This window comes from Heterodontus francisci, chromosome 9, assembly GCF_036365525.1.
Source record: "Heterodontus francisci isolate sHetFra1 chromosome 9, sHetFra1.hap1, whole genome shotgun sequence".
NCBI classification, from domain to species: Eukaryota; Metazoa; Chordata; class Chondrichthyes; order Heterodontiformes; family Heterodontidae; genus Heterodontus; species Heterodontus francisci.
The window spans coordinates 124,546,842-124,568,422 of NC_090379.1; positions in this window are offsets into that span (position 1 = coordinate 124,546,842).

The window sequence follows — 21,581 nt, forward strand, 5'->3', positions numbered from 1 at the left end:
CTCTCTGACACTCTCTATCACTCTCTGACACTCTCAGACACTCACTATCTCTCTCTATCACTCTCTGACACTCTCTGTCACTCTCTATCACTCTCTGACACTCTCTATCACTCTCTGAAACTCTCTGACTCTCTCTATCACTCTCTGAAACTCTCTGACTCTCTCTGACACTCTCTGACACTCTCAGACACTCTCTATCACTCTCTATCACTCTCTGACACTCTCTATCACTCTCTATCACTCTCTGACACTCTCTATCACTCTCTATCACTTTCTGACACTCTCTATCACTCTCAGACACTCTCTGTCACTCTCTGTCACTCTCTGTCACTCTGACCCACTCTCAGACACTCTCTATCACTCTCTGAAGCTCTCTATCACTCTCTGACACTCGCTATCACTCTATGACTCTCTCTGACTCTCTCTATCACTCTTTGTCAATCTCTGACACTCTCTGACACTCTCACACATTCTGTGACACACTCTGACACTCTCTATCACTCTATGACACTCACAGACACTCTCTATCACTCTCTGACACTCTCTGACAATCTTTGACACTCTCTGACACAATATATCACTCTCTATCACACTCTGACACACCCTTACACTCCCTGACACTCTCAGACACTCTCTATCACTCTCTATCACTCTCTGACACACTCTATCACTCAATGACACTCTCTGAAAATCTCTTTCACTCTATCACTCTCTGACACTCTCTGACACACTCTGACACTCTCTGACGAACTCTGACACTCTCAGACACTCTCTATCTCTCTTTATCACTCACTGACACTCTCTGACATTCTCTGACACTCTCCATCACTCTCTGACACTCTCTATCACCCTCGATCACTCTCTGACACTCTCTGACACTTTCTGACTCTCTCTATCACTTTCTGACACTCTCTGACACTCTCTATCACTCTCTGACACGCTCTGCCACTCTCTATCACTCTCTATCACTCTCTGACACTCTCTGACACACTCAGACACTCTGTGACTCACTCTGACACTCTCTATCACAATCTGACACTCTCTGATGCTCTCTATCACTCTCTATCACTCTCTGACACTCCCTGATACTCTCGGATACTCTCTATCACTCTCTGACACGATCTGACACTCGCTATCACTCTCTGACACACACTGACACACTCTATCACTCTCTGACTCTCTCTGACACTCTCTGACATACTGTGACACACTCTGACACTCTCTATCACTCTATGACACTCTCTGACACTCTCTATCACTCTCTGACACTCTCTGACACACAGAGTGTGTCACAGATAGAAGGCAGAGAGTGGTCTTAGATGGTAAATACTCAGCCTGGAGCCCAGTTACCAGTGGCGTGCCACAGGGATCAGTTCTGGGTCCTCTCCTGTTTGTGATTTTTATTAACGACTTGGATGAGGAAGTCGAAGGGTGGGTCAGTAAATTTGCAGATGATACAAAGGTTGGTGGAGTTGTGGATACCGAGGAGGGCTATTGTCGTCTGCAAAGGGACTTGGATAGGTTGCAGTGCTGGGCTGAAAAGTGGCAGATGGAGTTTAACCCTGAAAAGTGTGAGGTCGTCCATTTTGGAAGGACAAACACGAATGCAAAATACTGGGTTAACGGTAGGGTTCTTGGGCATGTGGAGGAGCAGAGAGACCTTGGGGTCTATGTGCATAGATCGTTGAAAGTTGCAACTCAAGTGGATAGGGCTGTGAAGAAGGCATATGGGGTGTTAGCGTTCATTAGCAGAGGGATTGAATTTAAGAGCCGTGAGGTGATGATGCAGCTGTACAGGACCTTGGTAAGGCCTCATTTGGAGTACTGTGTGCAGTTCTGGTCGCCTCATTTTAGGAAGGAAGTGGAAGCCTTGGAGAGGGTGCAGAGGAGATTTACCAGGATGTTGCCTGGAATGGAGAATAAGTCTTACGAGGAAAGGCTGAACATTCTAGGCCTCTTCTCATTAGAACGGAGAAGGATGAGGGGTGACATGATAGAGGTTTATAAGATGATCAGGGGAATAGATAGGGTAGACAGTCAGAAACTTTTTCCCCGGGTGGAGCAAAGCGTTACAAGGGGTCATAAATTTAAGGTGAAGGGTGGGAGATATAAGGGGGATGTCAGGGGAAGGTTCTTTACCCAGAGAGTGGTCGGGGCATGGAATGCCTTGCCTGGGGAAGTTGTTGAGTCAGAAACTTTAGGGACTTTCAAACGGCTTTTAGATAGGTATATGGATAAAGGAGAATGATGGGGTATAGATTAAATTGTCCTTGACAGAGGACAAAGGATCGGCACAGCATCGTGGGCCGAAGGGCCTGTTCTGTGCTGTATTTTCTATGTTCTATGTTCTATGTTCTGTCACTCTCCAATACTCTCTATCACACTCTGGCACACTCTGACACTCTCTGACACTCTCAGACACTCTCGATCACTCTCAGACACTCTCTATCACTCCATGACACTCTCTGACACAGTCTGACACTCTCTGACACACTCTGACTCTCTCAGACACTCTCTATCACTCTTTATCACTCTCTGACACTCTCTGACACTCTCTATCACACTCTGACACTCTCTATCACTCTCGATCACACTCTGACACTCTCTGACAATCTCTATCACTCTCTATCACTCTCTATCACTCTCTGACACTCTCTGCCACTCTCCATCACTCTCTGACACTCCCATGCCACTCTCTATCACTCTCTATCACTCTCTGACTCTCACTATCACTCTCTATCACTCTCTGACACTCTCTATCACTCTCGATCACTCTCTGACACTCTCTGACGCTCTCTGACACTCTCTATCACACTCTGACACTCTCTATCACTCTCTGACACTCTCTGAAACTCTCAGACACACTCAATCACTCTCTATCACTCTCTGTCACTCTCCAACACTCTCTATCACACTCTGGCACACTCTGACACTCTCTGACACTCTCAGACACTCTCTATCACTCTCTGACACTCTCTATCACACTCTGACACTCACAGACACTCACAGACACTCTCTGTCACTCACTATCACACATTAACGCTCTTTGACGCTCTCAGACACTCTCTGACGCTCTCAGACTCTCTCTGACGCTCTCAGACACTCTCAGACACTCTCTGACACTCTTTGACGCTCTCAGACACTCTCAGACACTCTCTGTCACTCTCCAACACTCTCTATCACACTCTGGCACACTCTGACACTCTCTGACACTCTCAGACACTCTCGATCACTCTCAGACACTCTCTATCACTCCATGACACTCTCTGACACAGTCTGACACTCTCTGACACACTCTGACTCTCTCAGACACTCTCTATCACTCTTTATCACTCTCTGACACTCTCTGACACTCTCTGACACTCTCTATCACACTCTGACACTCTCTATCACTCTCTGACACTCTCTGACACTCTCTGACACTCTCTATCACTCTCTATCACTCTCTATCACTCTCTGACACTCTCTGCCACTCTCTATCACTCTCTATCACTCTCTGCCACTCTCTATCACTCTATATCACTCTCTGACTCTCACTATCACTCTCTATCACTCTCTGACACTCTCTATCACTCTCGATCACTCTCTGACACTCTCTGACGCTCTCGATTATTCTCTATCACTCTCTGACACTCTCTATCACCCTCTGACACTCTCTATCACTCTCCATCACTCTCTGACACTCTCTGACACTCTCAGACACACTCCATCACACTCCATCACCCTCCGTATCACTCTCTGACATCCAATGACACTCTCTATCACTCTCTGACACTCGATATCACTCTCGATCACTCTCTGGCACTCTCTGACACTCTCTATCACTCTCTATCACTCTCTGACACTCTCTGACACTCTCAGACACACTCCATCACACTCCGTAAAACTCTCTGACATCCAATGACACTCTCTATCACTCTCTGACACTCTCTATCACTCTCTATCACTCTCTGACACTCTCTGACACTCTCTAAAACACTCTATCACTCTCTGACACTCTCTGACACTCTCTATCACTCTCTATCACTCTCTATCACTCTCTATCACTCTCTGACACTCTCTGACACTCTCTGACACTCTCTATCACTCGATGACACTCACTGACACTCTCTATCACTCTTTGTCAATCTCTGACACTCTCTGACACTCTCAGACATTCTGTGACACACTCTGACACTCTCTATCACTCTATAACGCTCACTGACACTCTCTATCACTCTCTATCACTCTCTGACACTCTCTGACACACTCTGAGACTCTCTATCACTCTCTATCACTCTCTGACACTCTCTGACGCTATCTGACACTCGCGATCACTCTATGACTCTCTCTGACACTCTCTATCACTCTCTATCACTCTCTGACACTCTCTGACAATCTCTGACACTCACTGATTCAATATATCACTCTGTATCACTCTCTGACACTCTGACATTCTCAGGCACTCTCTATCACTCTCCATCTCTCTCTGACACTCTCTGACACACTGTGAGACTCTCTGACACTCGCTATCACTCTATGACACTCTCTGTCACTCTCTGTCACTCTCTGTCACTCTCACCCACTCTCACCCACTTTCAGACACTCTCTATCACTCTATGATAAGGTTACAGGGACGCAAGAGGGCACTGGCAAGCAAGAACTTGGTTTAAAGTGTGTCTACTTCAACGCCAGGAGCATCCGGAATAAGGTGGGTGAGCTTGCAGCATGGGTTGGTACCTGGGATCCTGATGTTGTGGCCATTTCGGAGACATGGGTAGAGCAGAGGCAGGAATGGATGTTGCAGGTTCCGGGATTTAGATGTTTCAGAAAGAACAGAGAAGAGGGTAAAAGACGGGGGGGGGGGGGGGGGGGGTGTGGCATTGTTAATCAAGGAAAGTATTACAGCGGCAGAAAGGACGTTTGAGGACTCGTCTACTGAGGTAGTATGGGCCGAGGTTAGAAACAGGAGAGGAGAGGTCACCCTGTTGGGAGTTTTCTATAGACCTCCGAATAGTTCCAGAGATGTAGAGGAAAGGATAGCGAAGATGATTCTCGACAGGAGCGAGAATAACAGGGTAGTGGTTATGGGGGACTTTAACTTTCCAAATATTGACTGGAAATACTATAGTTCGAGTACTTTAGATGGGTCTGTTTTTGTCCAGTGTGTGCAGGAGGGTTTTCTGACACAGTATGTGGACAGGCCAACCAGGGGCGATGCCACATTGGATTTGGTACTGGGTAATGAACCCGGCCAGGTGTTTGATTTAGATGTAGGTGAGCACTTTGGCGATAGTGATCACAATTCGGTTAGGTTTACCTGAGCGATGGGCAGGGACAGGTATATACCGCAGGGCAAGAATTATAGCTGAGGGAAAGGAAATTATGACGCGATTAGGCAAGATTTAGGATGTGTAGGATGGGGAAGGAATCTGCAGGGGATGGGCACAAACGAAATGTGGAGCTTATTCAAGGAGCAGCTAATGCGTGTCCTTGATAAGTATGTACCTGTCAGGCAGGGAGGAAGTTGTCGAGCAAGGGAGCCGTGGTTTACTCAAGAAGTTGAAGCGCTTGTCAAGAGGAAGAGGGCGGCTTATGTTAGGATGAGACGTGAAGGCTCAGTTAGGGCGCTTGAGAGTTACAAGCTAGCCAGGAAGGATCTAAAGGGAGGGCTAAGAAGAGCAAGGAGAGGACACGAGAAGTCATTGGCGGATAGGATCAAAGAAAACCCTAAGGCTTTCTATAGGTATAACAGGAATAAACGAATGATAAGAGTTAGAACAGGGCCAATCAAGGATAGTAGTGGGAAGTTGTGTGCGGAATCAGAGGAGATAGGGGAAGCGTTAAATGAATATTTTTCGTCAGTATTTACAGTAGAGAAAGAAAATGTTGCCGAGGAGATTACTGAGATACAGCCTACTAGGCTAGATGGGATTGAGATTCACAAGGAGGAGGTGTTAGCAATTTTGGAAAGAGTGAAAATAGAAAAGTCCCCTGGGCCAGATGGGATTTATCCTAGGATTCTCTGGGAAGCCAGGGAGGAGATTGCAGAGCCGTTGTTGTTGATCTTCAAGTCGTCATTGTCGACAGGAGTAGTGCCGGAGGACTGGAGGATAGCAAATGTTGTCCCCTTGTTCAAGAAGGGGAGTAGAGACAGCCCTGGTAATTATAGACCTGTGAGCCTTACTTCGGTTGTGGGTAAAATGTTGGAAAAGGTTATAAGAGACAGGATTTATAATCATCTTGAAAAGAATAAGTTCATTTGCGATAGTCAGCACGGTTTTGTGAAAGGTAGGTCGTGCCTCACAAACCTTATTGAGTTTTTCGAGAAGGTGACCAAACAGGTGGATGAGGGTAAAGCCGTGGATGTGGTGTATATGGATTTCAGTAAGGCGTTTGATAAGGTTCCCCACGGTAGGCTATTGCAGAAAATACGCAAGTATGGGGTTGAAGGTGATTTAGAGCTTTGGATCAGAAATTGGCTAGCTGAAAGAAGACAGAGGGTGGTGGTTGATGGCAAATGTTCATCCTGGAGTTTAGTTACTAGTGGTGTACCGCAAGGTTCTGTTTTGGGGCCACTGCTGTTTGTCATTTTTATAAACGACCTGGATGAGGGTGTAGAAGGGTGGGTTAGTAAATTTGCGGATGACACGAAGGTCGGTGGAGTTGTGGATAGTGTCGAAGGGTGTTGTAGGGTACAGAGGGACATAGATAGGCTGCAGAGCTGGGCTGAGAGATGGCAAATGGAGTTTAATGCGGAGAAGTGTGAGGTGATTCACTTTGGAAGGAGTAACAGCAATGCAGAGTACTGGGCTAATGGGAAGATTCTTGGTAGTGTAGATGAGCAGAGAGATCTTGGTATCCAGGTACATAAATCCCTGAAAGTTGCTACCCAGGTTAATAGGGCTGTTAAGAAGGCATATGGTGTGTTAGCCTTTATTAGTAGGGGGATCGAGTTTCAGAGCCACGGGGTCATGATGCAGCTGTACAAAACTCTGGTGAGGCCGCACCTGGAGTATTGCGTGCAGTTCTGGTCACCGCATTATAGGAAGGATGTCGAAGCTTTGGAAAGGGTGCAGAGGAGATTTACTAGGATGTTGCCTGGTATGGAAGGAAGGTCTTACGAGGAAAGGCTGAGGGACTTGGGGTTGTTTTCGTTAGAGAGAAGGAGGAGGAGAGGTGACTTAATAGAGGCATACAAGATAATCAGAGGGTTAGATAGGGTGGATAGTGAGAGTCTTTTTCCTCGGATGAGGATGGCAAACACGAGGGGACATAGCTTTAAGTTGAGGGGTGAAAGATATAGGACAGATGTCAGAGGTAGTTTCTTTACGCAGAGAGTAGTAGGGGCGTGGAACGCCCTGCCTGCAACAGTAGTAGACTCGCCAACTTTAAGGGCATTTAAGTGGTCATTGGATAGACATATGGATGTAAATGGAATAGTGTAGGTCAGATGATCGGCGCAACATCGAGGGCCGAAGGGCCTGTACTGCGCTGTAATATTCTAATTCTAATTCTAATTCTAATTCTATCACTCTCTGACACTCGCTATCACTCTATGACTCTCTCTGACTCTCTCCATCACTCTTTGTCAATCTCTGACACTCTCTGACACTCTCACACATTCTGTGACACACTCTGACACTCTGTATCACTCTATAACACTCACAGACACTCTCTATCACTCTCTGACACTCTCTCACAATCTCTGACACAATATATCACTCTCTATCACTCTCTGACACACTCTTACACTCCCTGACACTCTCAGACACTCTCTATCACTCTCTATCACTCTCTGACACACTCTATCACTCAATGACACTCTCTGAAAATCTCTATCACTCTCTATCACTCTCTATCACTCTCTGACACTCTCTGACACACTCTGACACTCTCTGACGAACTCTGACACTCTCAGACACTCTCTATCTCTCTTTATCACTCTCTGACACTCTCTGACATTCTCTGACACTCTCTATCACTCTCTGACACTCTCTGTCACTCTCGATCACTCTCTGACACTCTCTGACACTTTCTGACACTCTCTATCACTTTCTGACACTCTCTGACACTCTCTATCACTCTCTGACACTCTCTGCCACTCTCTATCACTCTCTATCACTCTCTATCACTCTCTGACACTCTCTGACACACTCTGATGCTCTCTATCACTCTCTGACACTCTCTGACACACTCTGAGACTCACTATCACACTCTATCACACTGTGACACTCTCTGACGCTATCTGACACTCACTACCACTCAATGACTCTCTCTGACACTCTCTATCACTCTCTATCACTCTCTATCACTTTCTGACACTCTCTGACAATCTCTGACACTCACTGACACAATATATCACTCTGTATCAATCTCTGACACTCTCTGACATTCTCAGACACTCTCTATCGCTCTCTGTCACTCTCTGACACTCTCAGACACTTTATGTCACTCTCTGACACTCTCAATCACTCTCTGACATTCTCTCTCATTCTCTATCACTCTCTGACACTCTCTGACACTCTCTGACACTCTCAGAAACTCTCTGTGACTCTCTGACACTCTCTATCACTCTCTGACACTCTCTGACACTCGCTATCACTCCATGACTCTCTCTGACACTCTTTCACTCTTTGTCAATCTCTGACACTCTCTGACACTCTCAGACATTCTGTGACACACTCTGACACTCTCTATCACTCTATGACACTCACTGACACTCTCTATCACTCTCTATCACTCTCTGACAATCTCTGACACACTGTGAGACTCTCCAACATTCTCTATCACTCGCTGACACTCTCTGACATTCTCTGACACTTGCTATCACTCTATGACTCTCTCTGACACTCTCTATCACTCTCTGACACTTTCTGACAATCTCTGACACTCTCTGACACAATATATCACTCTCTATCACTCTCTATCACTCTCTGACACTCTCTGACACACTCAGACACTCTCAGACACTCTCCATCACTCTTTATCACTCTTTGTCAATCTCTGACACTCTCTGACACTCTCAGACATTCTGTGACACACTCTGACACTCTCTATCACTCTATGACACTCACTGACACTCTCTATCACTCTCTATCACTCTCTGACAATCTCTGACACACTGTGAGACTCTCCAACATTCTCTATCACTCGCTGACACTCTCTGACATTCTCTGACACTTGCTATCACTCTATGACTCTCTCTGACACTCTCTATCACTCTCTGACACTTTCTGACAATCTCTGACACTCTCTGACACAATATATCACTCTCTCTCACTCTCTATCACTCTCTGACACTCTCTGACACACTCAGACACTCTCAGACACTCTCCATCACTCTTTATCACTCTTTATCACTCTCTGACACTCTCTGACACTCTCATACTTTCTGTGACACACTCTGACACTCTCTATCACTCTATGACACTCTCTGACGCTCTCTATCACTCTCTATCACACTCTGACACTCTCAGACTATCTCTGACACTCTCAGACACTCTCAGACACTCTCTGACACTCCCTATCACTCTCTATCACTCTCTGACACTCTCTGACACTCTCTGACACTCACTATCACTCTCTATCACTCTCTGACACTCTCTGTCACTCGCTGTCACTCACTGACACTCTCTATCACTCTCTGAAACTCTCTGACTCTCTCTATCACTCTCTGAAACTCTCTGACTCTCTCTGACACTCTCTGACACTCTCAGACACTCTTTATCACTCTCTATCACTCTCTGACACTCTCTATCACTCTCTATCACTTTCTGTCACTCTCTATCACTCTCAGACACTCTCTATCACTTTCTGACACTCTCTATCACTCTCTGACACTCTCTGACACACTCAGACACTCTCAGACACTCTCCATCACTCTTTATCACTCTTTATCACTCTCTGACACTCTCTGACACTCTCATACTTTCTGTGACACACTCTGACACTCTCTATCACTCTATGACACTCTCTGACGCTCTCTATCACTCTCTATCACACTCTGACACTCTCAGACTATCTCTGACACTCTCAGACACTCTCAGACACTCTCTGACACTCCCTATCACTCTCTATCACTCTCTGACACTCTCTGACACTCACTATCACTCTCTATCACTCTCTGACACTCTCTGTCACTCTCTGTCACTCGCTGTCACTCACTGACACTCTCTATCACTCTCTGAAACTCTCTGACTCTCTCTATCACTCTCTGAAACTCTCTGACTCTCTCTGACACTCTCTGACACTCTCAGACACTCTTTATCACTCTCTATCACTCTCTGACACTCTCTATCACTCTCTATCACTTTCTGTCACTCTCTATCACTCTCAGACACTCTCTATCACTTTCTGACACTCTCTATCACTCTCTGAAACTCTCTGACTCTCTCTATCACTCTCTGAAACTCTCTGACTCTCTCTGACACTCTCTGACACTCTCAGACACTCTTTATCGCTCTCTGTCACTCTCTGACACTCTCAGACACTCTGTATCACTCTCTGACACTCTCTGACATTCTCAGACACTCTCTATCGCTCTCTGTCACTCTCTGACACTCTCAGACACTTTCTGTCACTCTCTGACACTCTCTGTCTCTCTCAGACACTCTCTGTCACTCTCTGTCACTCTGTCACTCTCACCCACTCTCAGACACTCTCTATCACTCTCTGAAACCCTCTATCACTCTCTGAAACCCTCTATCACTCTCTGACACTCTCTGACACTCTCTGACACTCTCATAAACTCTCTGTGACTCTCTGACACTCTCTATCACTCTCTGACACTCTCTGACACTCGCTATCACTCTATGACTCTCTCTGACACTCTATCACTCTTTGTCAATCTCTGACACTCTCTGACACTCTCAGACATTCTGTGACACACTCTGACACTCTCTATCACTCTATGACACTCACTGACACTCTCTATCACTCTCTATCACTCTCTGACAATCTCTGACACACTGTGAGACTCTCCAACATTCTCTATCACTCGCTGACACTCTCTGGCACTTGCTATCACTCTATGACTTCTCTGACGCTCTCTATCACTCTCTATCACAGTCTGACACACTCTGACACTCTCAGACTATCTCTGACACTCTCAGACCCTCTCAGACACTCTCTGACACTCCCTATCACTCTCTATCACTCTCTGACACTCTCTGACACTCTCTGACACTCTCAGACACTCACTATCACTCTCTATCACTCTCTGACACTCTCTGTCACTCTCTGTCACTCACTGACACTCTCTATCACTCTCTGAAACTCTCTGACTCTCTCTATCACTCTCTGAAACTCTCTGACTCTCTCTGACACTCTCTGACACTCTCAGACACTCTTTATCACTCTCTATCACTCTCTGACACTCTCTGACACTCTCAGACACTCTTTATCACTCTCTATCACTCTCTGACACTCTCTATCACTCTCTATCACTTTCTGACACTCTCTATCACTCTCAGACACTCTCTATCACTTTCTGACACACTCTATCACTCTCTGAAACTCTCTGACTCTCTCTATCACTCTCTGAAACTCTCTGACTCTCTCTGACACTCTCTGACACTCTCAGACACTCTTTATCGCTCTCTGTCACTCTCTGACACTCTCAGACACTCTGTATCACTCTCTGACACTCTCTGACATTCTCAGACACTCTCTATCGCTCTCTGTCACTCTCTGACACTCTCAGACACTTTCTGTCACTCTCTGACACTCTCTGTCTCTCTCAGACACTCTCTGTCACTCTCTGTCACTCTCTGTCACTCTCTGTCACTCTCTGTCACTCTCACCCACTCTCAGACACTCTCTATCACTCTCTGAAACCCTCTATCACTCTCTGACACTCTCAATCACTCTCTGACACTCTCTCTCACTCTCTATCACTCTCTGACACTCTCATAAACTCTCTGTGACTCTCTGACACTCTCTATCACTCTCTGACACTCTCTGACACTCGCTATCACTCTATGACTCTCTCTGACACTCTATCACTCTTTGTCAATCTCTGACACTCTCTGACACTCTCAGACATTCTGTGACACACTCTGACACTCTCTATCACTCTATGACACTCACTGACACTCTCTATCACTCTCTATCACTCTCTGACAATCTCTGACACACTGTGAGACTCTCCAACATTCTCTATCACTCGCTGACACTCTCTGACACTTGCTATCACTCTATGACTTCTCTGACACTCTCTATCACTCTCTATCACTCTCTGACACTTTCTGACAATCTCTGACACTCTCTGACACAATATATCACTCTCTATCACTCTCTGACACTCTCTGACACACTCTGATGCTCTCTATCACTCTCTATCACACTCTGACACTCTCTGTCACTCTCTGTCACTCTCTGACACTCTCTATCACTCTCTGAAACTCTCTGACTCTCTCTATCACTCTCTGAAACTCTCTGACACTCTCTGACACTCTCTGACACTCTCAGACACTCTCTATCACTCTCTATCACTCTCTGACACTCTCTATCACTCTCTATCACTTTCTGACACTCTCTATCACTCTCAGACACTCTCTGTCACTCTCTGTCACTCTGTCACTCTCACCCACTCTCAGACACTCTCTATCACTCTCTGAAACTCTCTATCACTCTCTGACACTCGCTATCACTCTATGACTCTCTCTGACTTTCTCTATCACTCTTTGTCAATCTCTGACACTCTCTGACTCTCTCACACATTCTGTGACACACTCTGACACTCTCTATCACTCTATGACACTCACAGACACTCTCTATCACTCTCTGACACTCTCTGACAATCTCTGACACTCTCTGACACAATATATCACTCTCTATCACTCTCTGACACACTCTTACACTCCCTGACACTCTCAGACACTCTCTATCACTCTCTGACACACTCTATCACTCTCTGACGAACTCTGACACTCTCAGACACTCTCTATCTCTCTTTATCACTCACTGACACTCTCTGACATTCTCTGACACTCTCTATCACTCTCTGACACTCTCTATCACTCTCGATCACTCTCTGACACTCTCTGACACTTTATGACACTCTCTGACACTCGCTATCACTCTCTGACACTCTCTGCCACTCTCTATCACGCTCTATCACTCTCTGACACACTCAGACACTCTGTGACTCACTCTGACACTCTCTATCACTCTCTGACACTCTCTGACACACTCTGAGACTCTCTAGCACACTCTATCACTCTCTGACACTCTCTGACGCTATCTGACACTCACTACCACTCAATGACTCTCTCTGACACTCTCTATCACTCTATATCACTTTCTGACACTCTCTGACAATCTCTGACACTCACTGACACAATATATCACTCTGTATCACTCTCTGACACTCTCTGACATTCTCAGACACTCTCTATCACTCTCTATCACTCTCTGACACTCTCAGACACTTTCTGTCACTCTCTGACACTCTCTGTCTCTCTCAGACACTCTCTGTCACTCTCTGTCACTCTCTGTCACTCTCACCCACTCTCAGACACTCTCTATCACTCTCTGAAACTCTCTATCACTCTCTGACACTCTCAATCACTCTCTGACACTCTCTCTCACTCTCTATCACTCTCTGACACTCTCTGACACTCTCAGAAACTCTCTGTGACTCTCTGACACTCTCTATCACTCTCTGACACTCTCTGACACTCGCTATCACTCTATGACTCTCTCTGACACTCTATTACTCTTTGTCAATCTCTGACTCTCTCTGACACTCTCAGACATTCTGTGACACACTCTGACACTCTCTATCACTCTATGACACTCACTGACACTCTCTATCACTCTCTATCACCCTCTGACAATCTCTGACACACTGTGAGACTCTCCAACATTCTCTATCACTCGCTGACACTCTCTATCACTCTCTGACACTTGCTATCACTCTATGACTCTCTCTGACACTCTCTATCACTCTCTATCACTCTCTGGCACTTTCTGACAAACTCTGACACTCTCTGACACAATATATCACTCTCTATCACTCTCTATCACTCTCTGACACTCTCTGACACTCTCACACACTCACTATCTCTCTCTATCACTCTCTGACACTCTCTGTCACTCTCTGTCACTCTCTGACACTCTCTATCACTCTCTGAAACTCTCTGACTCTCTCTATCACTCTCTGAAACTCTCTGACACTCTCTGACACTCTCTGACACTCTCAGACACTCTCTATCAATCTCTATCACTCTCTGACACTCTCTATCACTCTCTATCACTTTCTGACACTCTCTATCACTCTCAGACACTCTCTGTCACTCTCTGTCACTCTCTGTCACTCTCACCCATTCTCAGACACTCTCTATCACTCTCTGAAACTCTCTATCACTCTCTGACACTCGCTATCACTCTATGACTCTCTCTGACTTTCTCTATCACTCTTTGTCAATCTCTGACACTCTCTGACTCTCTCACACATTCTGTGACACACTCTGACACTCTCTATCACTCTATGACACTCACAGACACTCTCTATCACTCTCTGACACTCTCTGACAATCTCTGATACTCTCTGACACAATATATCACTCTCTATCACTCTCTGACACACTCTTACACTCCCTGACACTCTCAGACACTCTGTATCACTCTCCATCACTCTCTGACACACTCTATCACTCAATGACACTCTCTGAAAATCTCTTTCACTCTATCACTCTCTGACACTCTCTGACACACTCTGACACTCTCTGACGAACTCTGACACTCTCAGACACTCTCTATCTCTCTTTATCACTCGCTGACACTCTCTGACATTCTCTGACACTCTCTATCACTCTCTGACACTCTCTATCACTCTCGATCACTCTCTGACACTCTCTGACACTTTATGACACTCTCTATCACTTTCTGACACTCTCTGACACTCTCTATCACTCTCTGACACTCTCTGCCACTCTCTATCACTCTCTATCACTCGCTGACACTCTCTGATGCTCTCTATCACTCTCTGACACTCTCTGACACACTCTGAGACTCTCTAGCACACTCTATCACTTTCTGACACTCTCTGACAATCTTTGACACTCACTGACACAATATATCACTCTGTATCACTCTCTGACACTCTCTGACATTCTCAGACACTCTCTATCACTCTCTATCACTCTCTGACACTCTCAGACACTTTCTCTCACTCTCTGACACTCTCTGTCTCTCTCAGACACTCTCTGTCACTCTCTGTCACTCTCTGTCACTCTCACCCACTCTCAGACACTCTCTATCACTCTCTGAAACTCTCTATCACTCTCTGACACTCTCAATCACTCTCTGACACTCTCTATCAATCTCTATCACTCTCTGAAACTCTCTGACACTCTCTGACACTCTCTGACACTCTCTATCACTCTCTATCACTCTCTGACACTCTCTGACACTCGCTATCACTCTATGACTCTCTCTGACACTCTATCACTCTTTGTCAATCTCTGACTCTCTCTGACACTCTCAGACATTCTGTGACACACTCTGACACTCTATCTCTCTATGACACTCACTGACACTCTCTATCACTCTCTATCACTCTCTGACACTCTCTGACACTCTCTGACACTCTCTGACGAACTCTGACACTCTCAGACACTCTCTATCTCTCTTTATCACTCACTGACACTCTCTGACATTCTCTGACACTCTCTATCACTCTCTGACACTCTCTATCACTCTCGATCACTCTCTGACACTTTATGACACTCTCTATCACTTTCTGACACTCTCTGACACTCTCTATCACTCTCTGCCACTCTCTGCCACTCTCTATCACTCTCTATCACTCTCTGACACACTCAGACACTCTGTGACTCAGTCTGACACTCTCTATCACTCTCTGACACTCTCTGATGCTCTCTATCACTCTCTGACACACTCTGAGACTCTCTAGCACACTCTATCACACTCTGACACTCTCTGACACTCTCTGACACTCTCTGACACTCTCAGACACTCACTATCTCTCTCTATCACTCTCTGACACTCTCTATCACTCTCTGTCACTCTCTATCACTCTCTATCACTCTCTGAAACTCTCTGACTCTCTCTATCACTCTCTGAAACTCTCTGACTCTCTCTGACACTCTCTGACACTCTCTGACACTCTCTATCACTCTCTATCACTCTCTGACACACTCTGTCACTCTCTGTCACTCTCTGTCACTCTCACCCACTCTCAGACACTCTCTATCACTCTCTGAAACTCTCTATCACTCTCTGACACTCTCAATCACTCTCTGACACTCTCTATCAATCTCTATCACTCTCTGAAACTCTCTGACACTCTCTGACACTCTCTGACACTCTCTATCACTCTCTGACACTCTCTGACACTCGCTATCACTCTATGACTCTCTCTGACACTCTCAGACCTTCTGTGACACACTCTGACACTCTATCTCTCTATGACACTCACTGACACTCTCTATCACTCTCTATCACTCTCTGACACTCTCTGACACACTCTGACACTCTCTGACGAACTCTGACACTCTCAGACACTCTCTATCTCTCTTTATCACTCACTGACACTCTCTGACATTCTCTGACACTCTCTATCACTCTCTGACACTCTCTATCATTCTCGATCACTCTCTGACACTTTATGACACTCTCTATCACTTTCTGACACTCTCTGACACTCTCTATCACTCTCTGACACTCTCTGCCACTCTCTATCACTCTCTATCACTCTCTGACACACTCAGACACTCTGTGACTCAGTCTGACACTCTCTATCACTCTCTGACACTCTCTGATGCTCTCTATCACTCTCTGACACACTCTGAGACTCTCTAGCACACTCTATCACACTCTGACACTCTCTGACGCTATCTGACACTCACTACCACTCAATGACTCTCTCTGACACTCTCTATCACTCTCTATCACTTTCTGACACTCTCTGACACTCTCTGACAATCTCTGACACTCACTGACACTCTCTGCCACTCTCTATCACTCTCTATCACTCTCTGACACACTCAGACACTCTGTGACTCAGTCTGACACTCTCTATCACTCTCTGGATGTGGAGGGGGAGGTGGTGGTGTAGTGGTATTGTCACTGGACCAGGGATCCAGCATATTGCTCTGGGGACATGGGTTCAAATCCCACCACAGCAGAAGGTGAAGTGGGCGGCACAGTGGCGCAGTGGTTAGCACCGCAGCCTCACAGCTCCAGGGACCTGGGTTCGATTCCGGGTACTGCCTGTGTGGAGTTTGCAAGTTCTCCCTGTGTCTGCGTGGGTTTTCTCCGGGTGCTCCGGTTTCCTCCCACAAGCCAAAAGACTTGCAGGTTGATAGGTAAATTGGCCATTATAAATTGTCACTAGTATAGGTAGGTGGTAGGGAAATATAGGGACAGGTGGGGATGTTTGGTAGGAATATGGGATTAGTGTAGGATTAGTATAAATGGGTGGTTGATGTTCGGCACAGACTCGGTGGGCCGAAGGGCCTGTTTCAGTGCTGTATCTCTAATCTAATCTAAAAAAATATCACTCTGTATCACTCTCTGACACTCTCTGACATTCTCAGACACTCTCTATCACTCTCTATCACTCTCTGACACTCTCAGACACTTTCTGTCACTCTCTGACACTCTCTGTCTCTCTCAGACACTCTCTGTCACTCTCTGTCACTCTCACCCACTCTCAGACACTCTCTATCACTCTCCGAAACTCTCTATCACTCTCTGACACTCTCAATCACTCTCTGACACTCTCTCTCACTCTCTATCGCTCTCTGACACTCTCTGACACTCTCAGAAACGCTCTGTGACTCTCTGACACTCTCTATCACTCTCTGACACTCTCTGACACTCGCTATCACTCTATGACTCTCTCTGACACTCTATCACTCTTTGTCAATCTCTGACTCTCTCTGACACTCTCAGACATTCTGTGACACACTCTGACACTCTCTATCACTCTATGACACTCACTGACACTCTCTATCACTCTCTATCACTCTCTGACAATCTCTGACACACTGTGAGACTCTCCAACATTCTCTATCACTCGCTGACACTCTCGATCACTCTCTGACACTTGCTATCACTCTATGACTCTCTCTGACACTCTCTATCACTCTCTATCACTCTCCGACACTTTCTGACAATCTCTGACACTCTCTGACACAATATATCACTCTCTATCACTCTCTATCACTCTCTATCACTCTCTGACACTCTCTGACACACTCTGACACTCTCAGACACTCTCCATCACTCTTTATCACTCTTTATCACTCTCTGACACACTCTGACACTCTCAGACACTCTCCATCACTCTTTATCACTCTCTGACACTGTCTGACACTCTCATACATTCTGTGACACACTCTGACACTCTCTATCACTCTATGACACTCTCTGACGCTCTCTATCACTCTCTATCACACTCTGACACACTCTGACAGTCTCAGACTATCTCTGACACTCCCAGACCCTCTCAGACACTCTCTGACACTCCCTATCACTCTCTATCACTCTCTGACACTCTCTGACACTCTCTGACACTCTCAGACACTCACTACCTCTCTCTATCACTCTCTGACACTCTCTATCACTCTCTGTCACTCTCCATCACTCTCTATCACTCTCTATCACTCTCTATCACTCTCTGAAACTCTCTGACTCTCTCTATCACTCTCTGAAACTCTCTGACTCTCTCTGACACTCTCTGACACTCTCAGACACTCTCTATCACTCTCTATCACTCTCTGACACTCTCTATCACTCTCTGTCACTCTCTATCACTCTCTATCACTCTCTGAAACTCTCTGACTCTCTCTATCACTCTCTGAAACTCTCTGACTCTCTCTGACACTCTCTGACACTCTCAGACACTCTCTATCACTCTCTATCACTCTCTGACACTCTCTATCACTCTCTATCACTTTCTGACACTCTCTATCGCTCTCTGACACTCTCTATCACTCTCTGACACTCTCTGATACTCTTAATCAGTCTCTGACACTCTCTATCATTCTCTGAAACTCTCTGACACTCTCTGACACTCTCAGACACTCTCTGACACTCTCAGACACTCTCGATCACTCAATGCCACTTTCTGACACTCTCTATCACTCTCTATCACTCTCTGACGCTCTCTGACACACTCTGAAACTCTCTGAGACTCTCAGACACTCTCTATCACTCTTTATCACTCTCTGACTCTCTCTGACACTTTCAGACACTCTCTGACACTCTCAGACACTCTCAGACTATCTCTGACACTCTCAGACACTCTCAGACTCGCTCAGACACTCTCTGACACTCCCTATCACTCTCTATCACTCTCTATCACTCTCTATCACTCTCTATCACTCTCTGACTCTCTCTGACACTCTCAGACACTCACTATCACTCTCTATCACTCTGTCACTCTCTGACACTCTCTATCACTCTCTGAATCTCTCTGACACTCTCTGACACGCAATGACAATCTCTGACACTCCCTATCACTCTCTATCACTCTCTATCACTCTCTGACACTCTCTGACACTCTCTGACACTCTCAGACACTTACTGTCACTCTCTATCACTCTCTATCACTCTCTGTCACTCTGACATTCTCTATCACACTCTATCACTTTCTGACACTCTCTGTCACTCTCTGACACTCTCTATCACTCTCTGAATCTCTCTGACACTGTCTATCACTCAATGACACTCTCTGACACTCTCTATCACTCTCTATCACTCTCTGACACTCTCTGACACACTCTGACACTCTCTGACACTCTCAGACACTCTCGATCACTCTTTATCACTCTCTGACAATCTCTGACACTCTGAGACACTCTCTATCACTCTCTGACACCCACTATCACTCTCTGACACTCTCTGACTCTCTCTATCACTCTCTGACACTCTCTATCACTCTCTGTCACTCTCTATCACTCTTTATCACTCTCTGACAATCTCTGACACTCACTGACACTCTCTGACACTCTGAGACACTCTCTATCACTCTCTGACACCCCCTATCACTCTCTGGCACTCTCTATCACTCTCTGACACTCTCTATCACTCTCTGTCACTCTCTATCACTCTTTATCACTCTCTGACAATCTCTGACACTCACTGACACTCTCTGACATTCTGAGACACTCTCTATCACTCGCTGACACACTTAATCACTCTCTGACGCTCTCTGTCACTCTCTATCAATCTCTGACACTCTCTATCACTCTCTGTCACTCTCGATCACTCTCTGACACTCTCTGACACTCTCTGACACTCTCTGACACTCTCTATCACTCAATGACACTTTTTGACACTTTCGATCACTCTCTATCAATCTCTGACACTCTCTATCACTCTCTGTCACTCTCGATCTCTCTCTGACACTCTCTGACACTCTCTGACACTCTCTATCACTCAATGACACTTTTTGACACTTTCGATCACTCTCTATCACTCTCTGACACTCTCTGACACACTCTGACACTCTCTATCACTCTTTATCACTCTCTGACTCTCTCTGACACTTTCAGACACTCTCTGACACTCTCTGACACTCTCAGACACTCTCAGACTATCTCTGACACTCTCAGACACACTCAGACTCGCTCAGACACTCTCTGACACTCCCTATCACTCTCTATCACTCTCTATCACTCTCTGACTCTCTCTGACACTCTCAGACACTCACTATCACTCTCTATCACTCTGTCACTCTCTGACACTCTCTATCACTCTCTGACACTCTCTGACACTCTCTGACACTCTCTGACACTCTCTATCACTCTCTATCACTCTCTGTCACTCTGACATTCTCTATCACACTCTATCACTTTCTGACACTCTCTGTCACTCTCTGACACTCTCTATCACTCTCTGAATCTCTCTGACACTGTCTATCACTCAATGACACTCTCTGACACTCTCTATCACTCTCTATCACTCTCTGACACTCTCTGACACACTCTGACACTCTCTGACACTCTCAGACACTCTCTATCACTCTTTATCACTCTCTGACAATCTCTGACACTCACTGACACTCTCTGACATTCTGAGACAATCTCTATCACTCTCTGACACCCCCTATCACTCTCTGACACTCTCTCTCACTCTCTATCGCTCTCTGACACTCTCTGACACTCTCAGAAACGCTCTGTGACTCTCTGACACTCTCTATCACTCTCTGACACTCTCTGACACTCGCTATCACTCTATGACTCTCTCTGACACTCTATCACTCTTTGTCAATCTCTGACTCTCTCTGACACTCTCAGACATTCTGTGACACACTCTGACACTCTCTATCACTCTATGACACTCACTGACACTCTCTATCACTCTCTATCACTCTCTGACAATCTCTGACACACTGTGAGACTCTCCAACATTCTCTATCACTCGCTGACACTCTCGATCACTCTCTGACACTTGCTATCACTCTATGACTCTCTCTGACACTCTCTATCACTCTCTATCACTCTCCGACACTTTCTGACAATCTCTGACACTCTCTGACACAATATATCACTCTCTATCACTCTCTATCACTCTCTATCACTCTCTGACACTCTCTGACACACTCTGACACTCTCAGACACTCT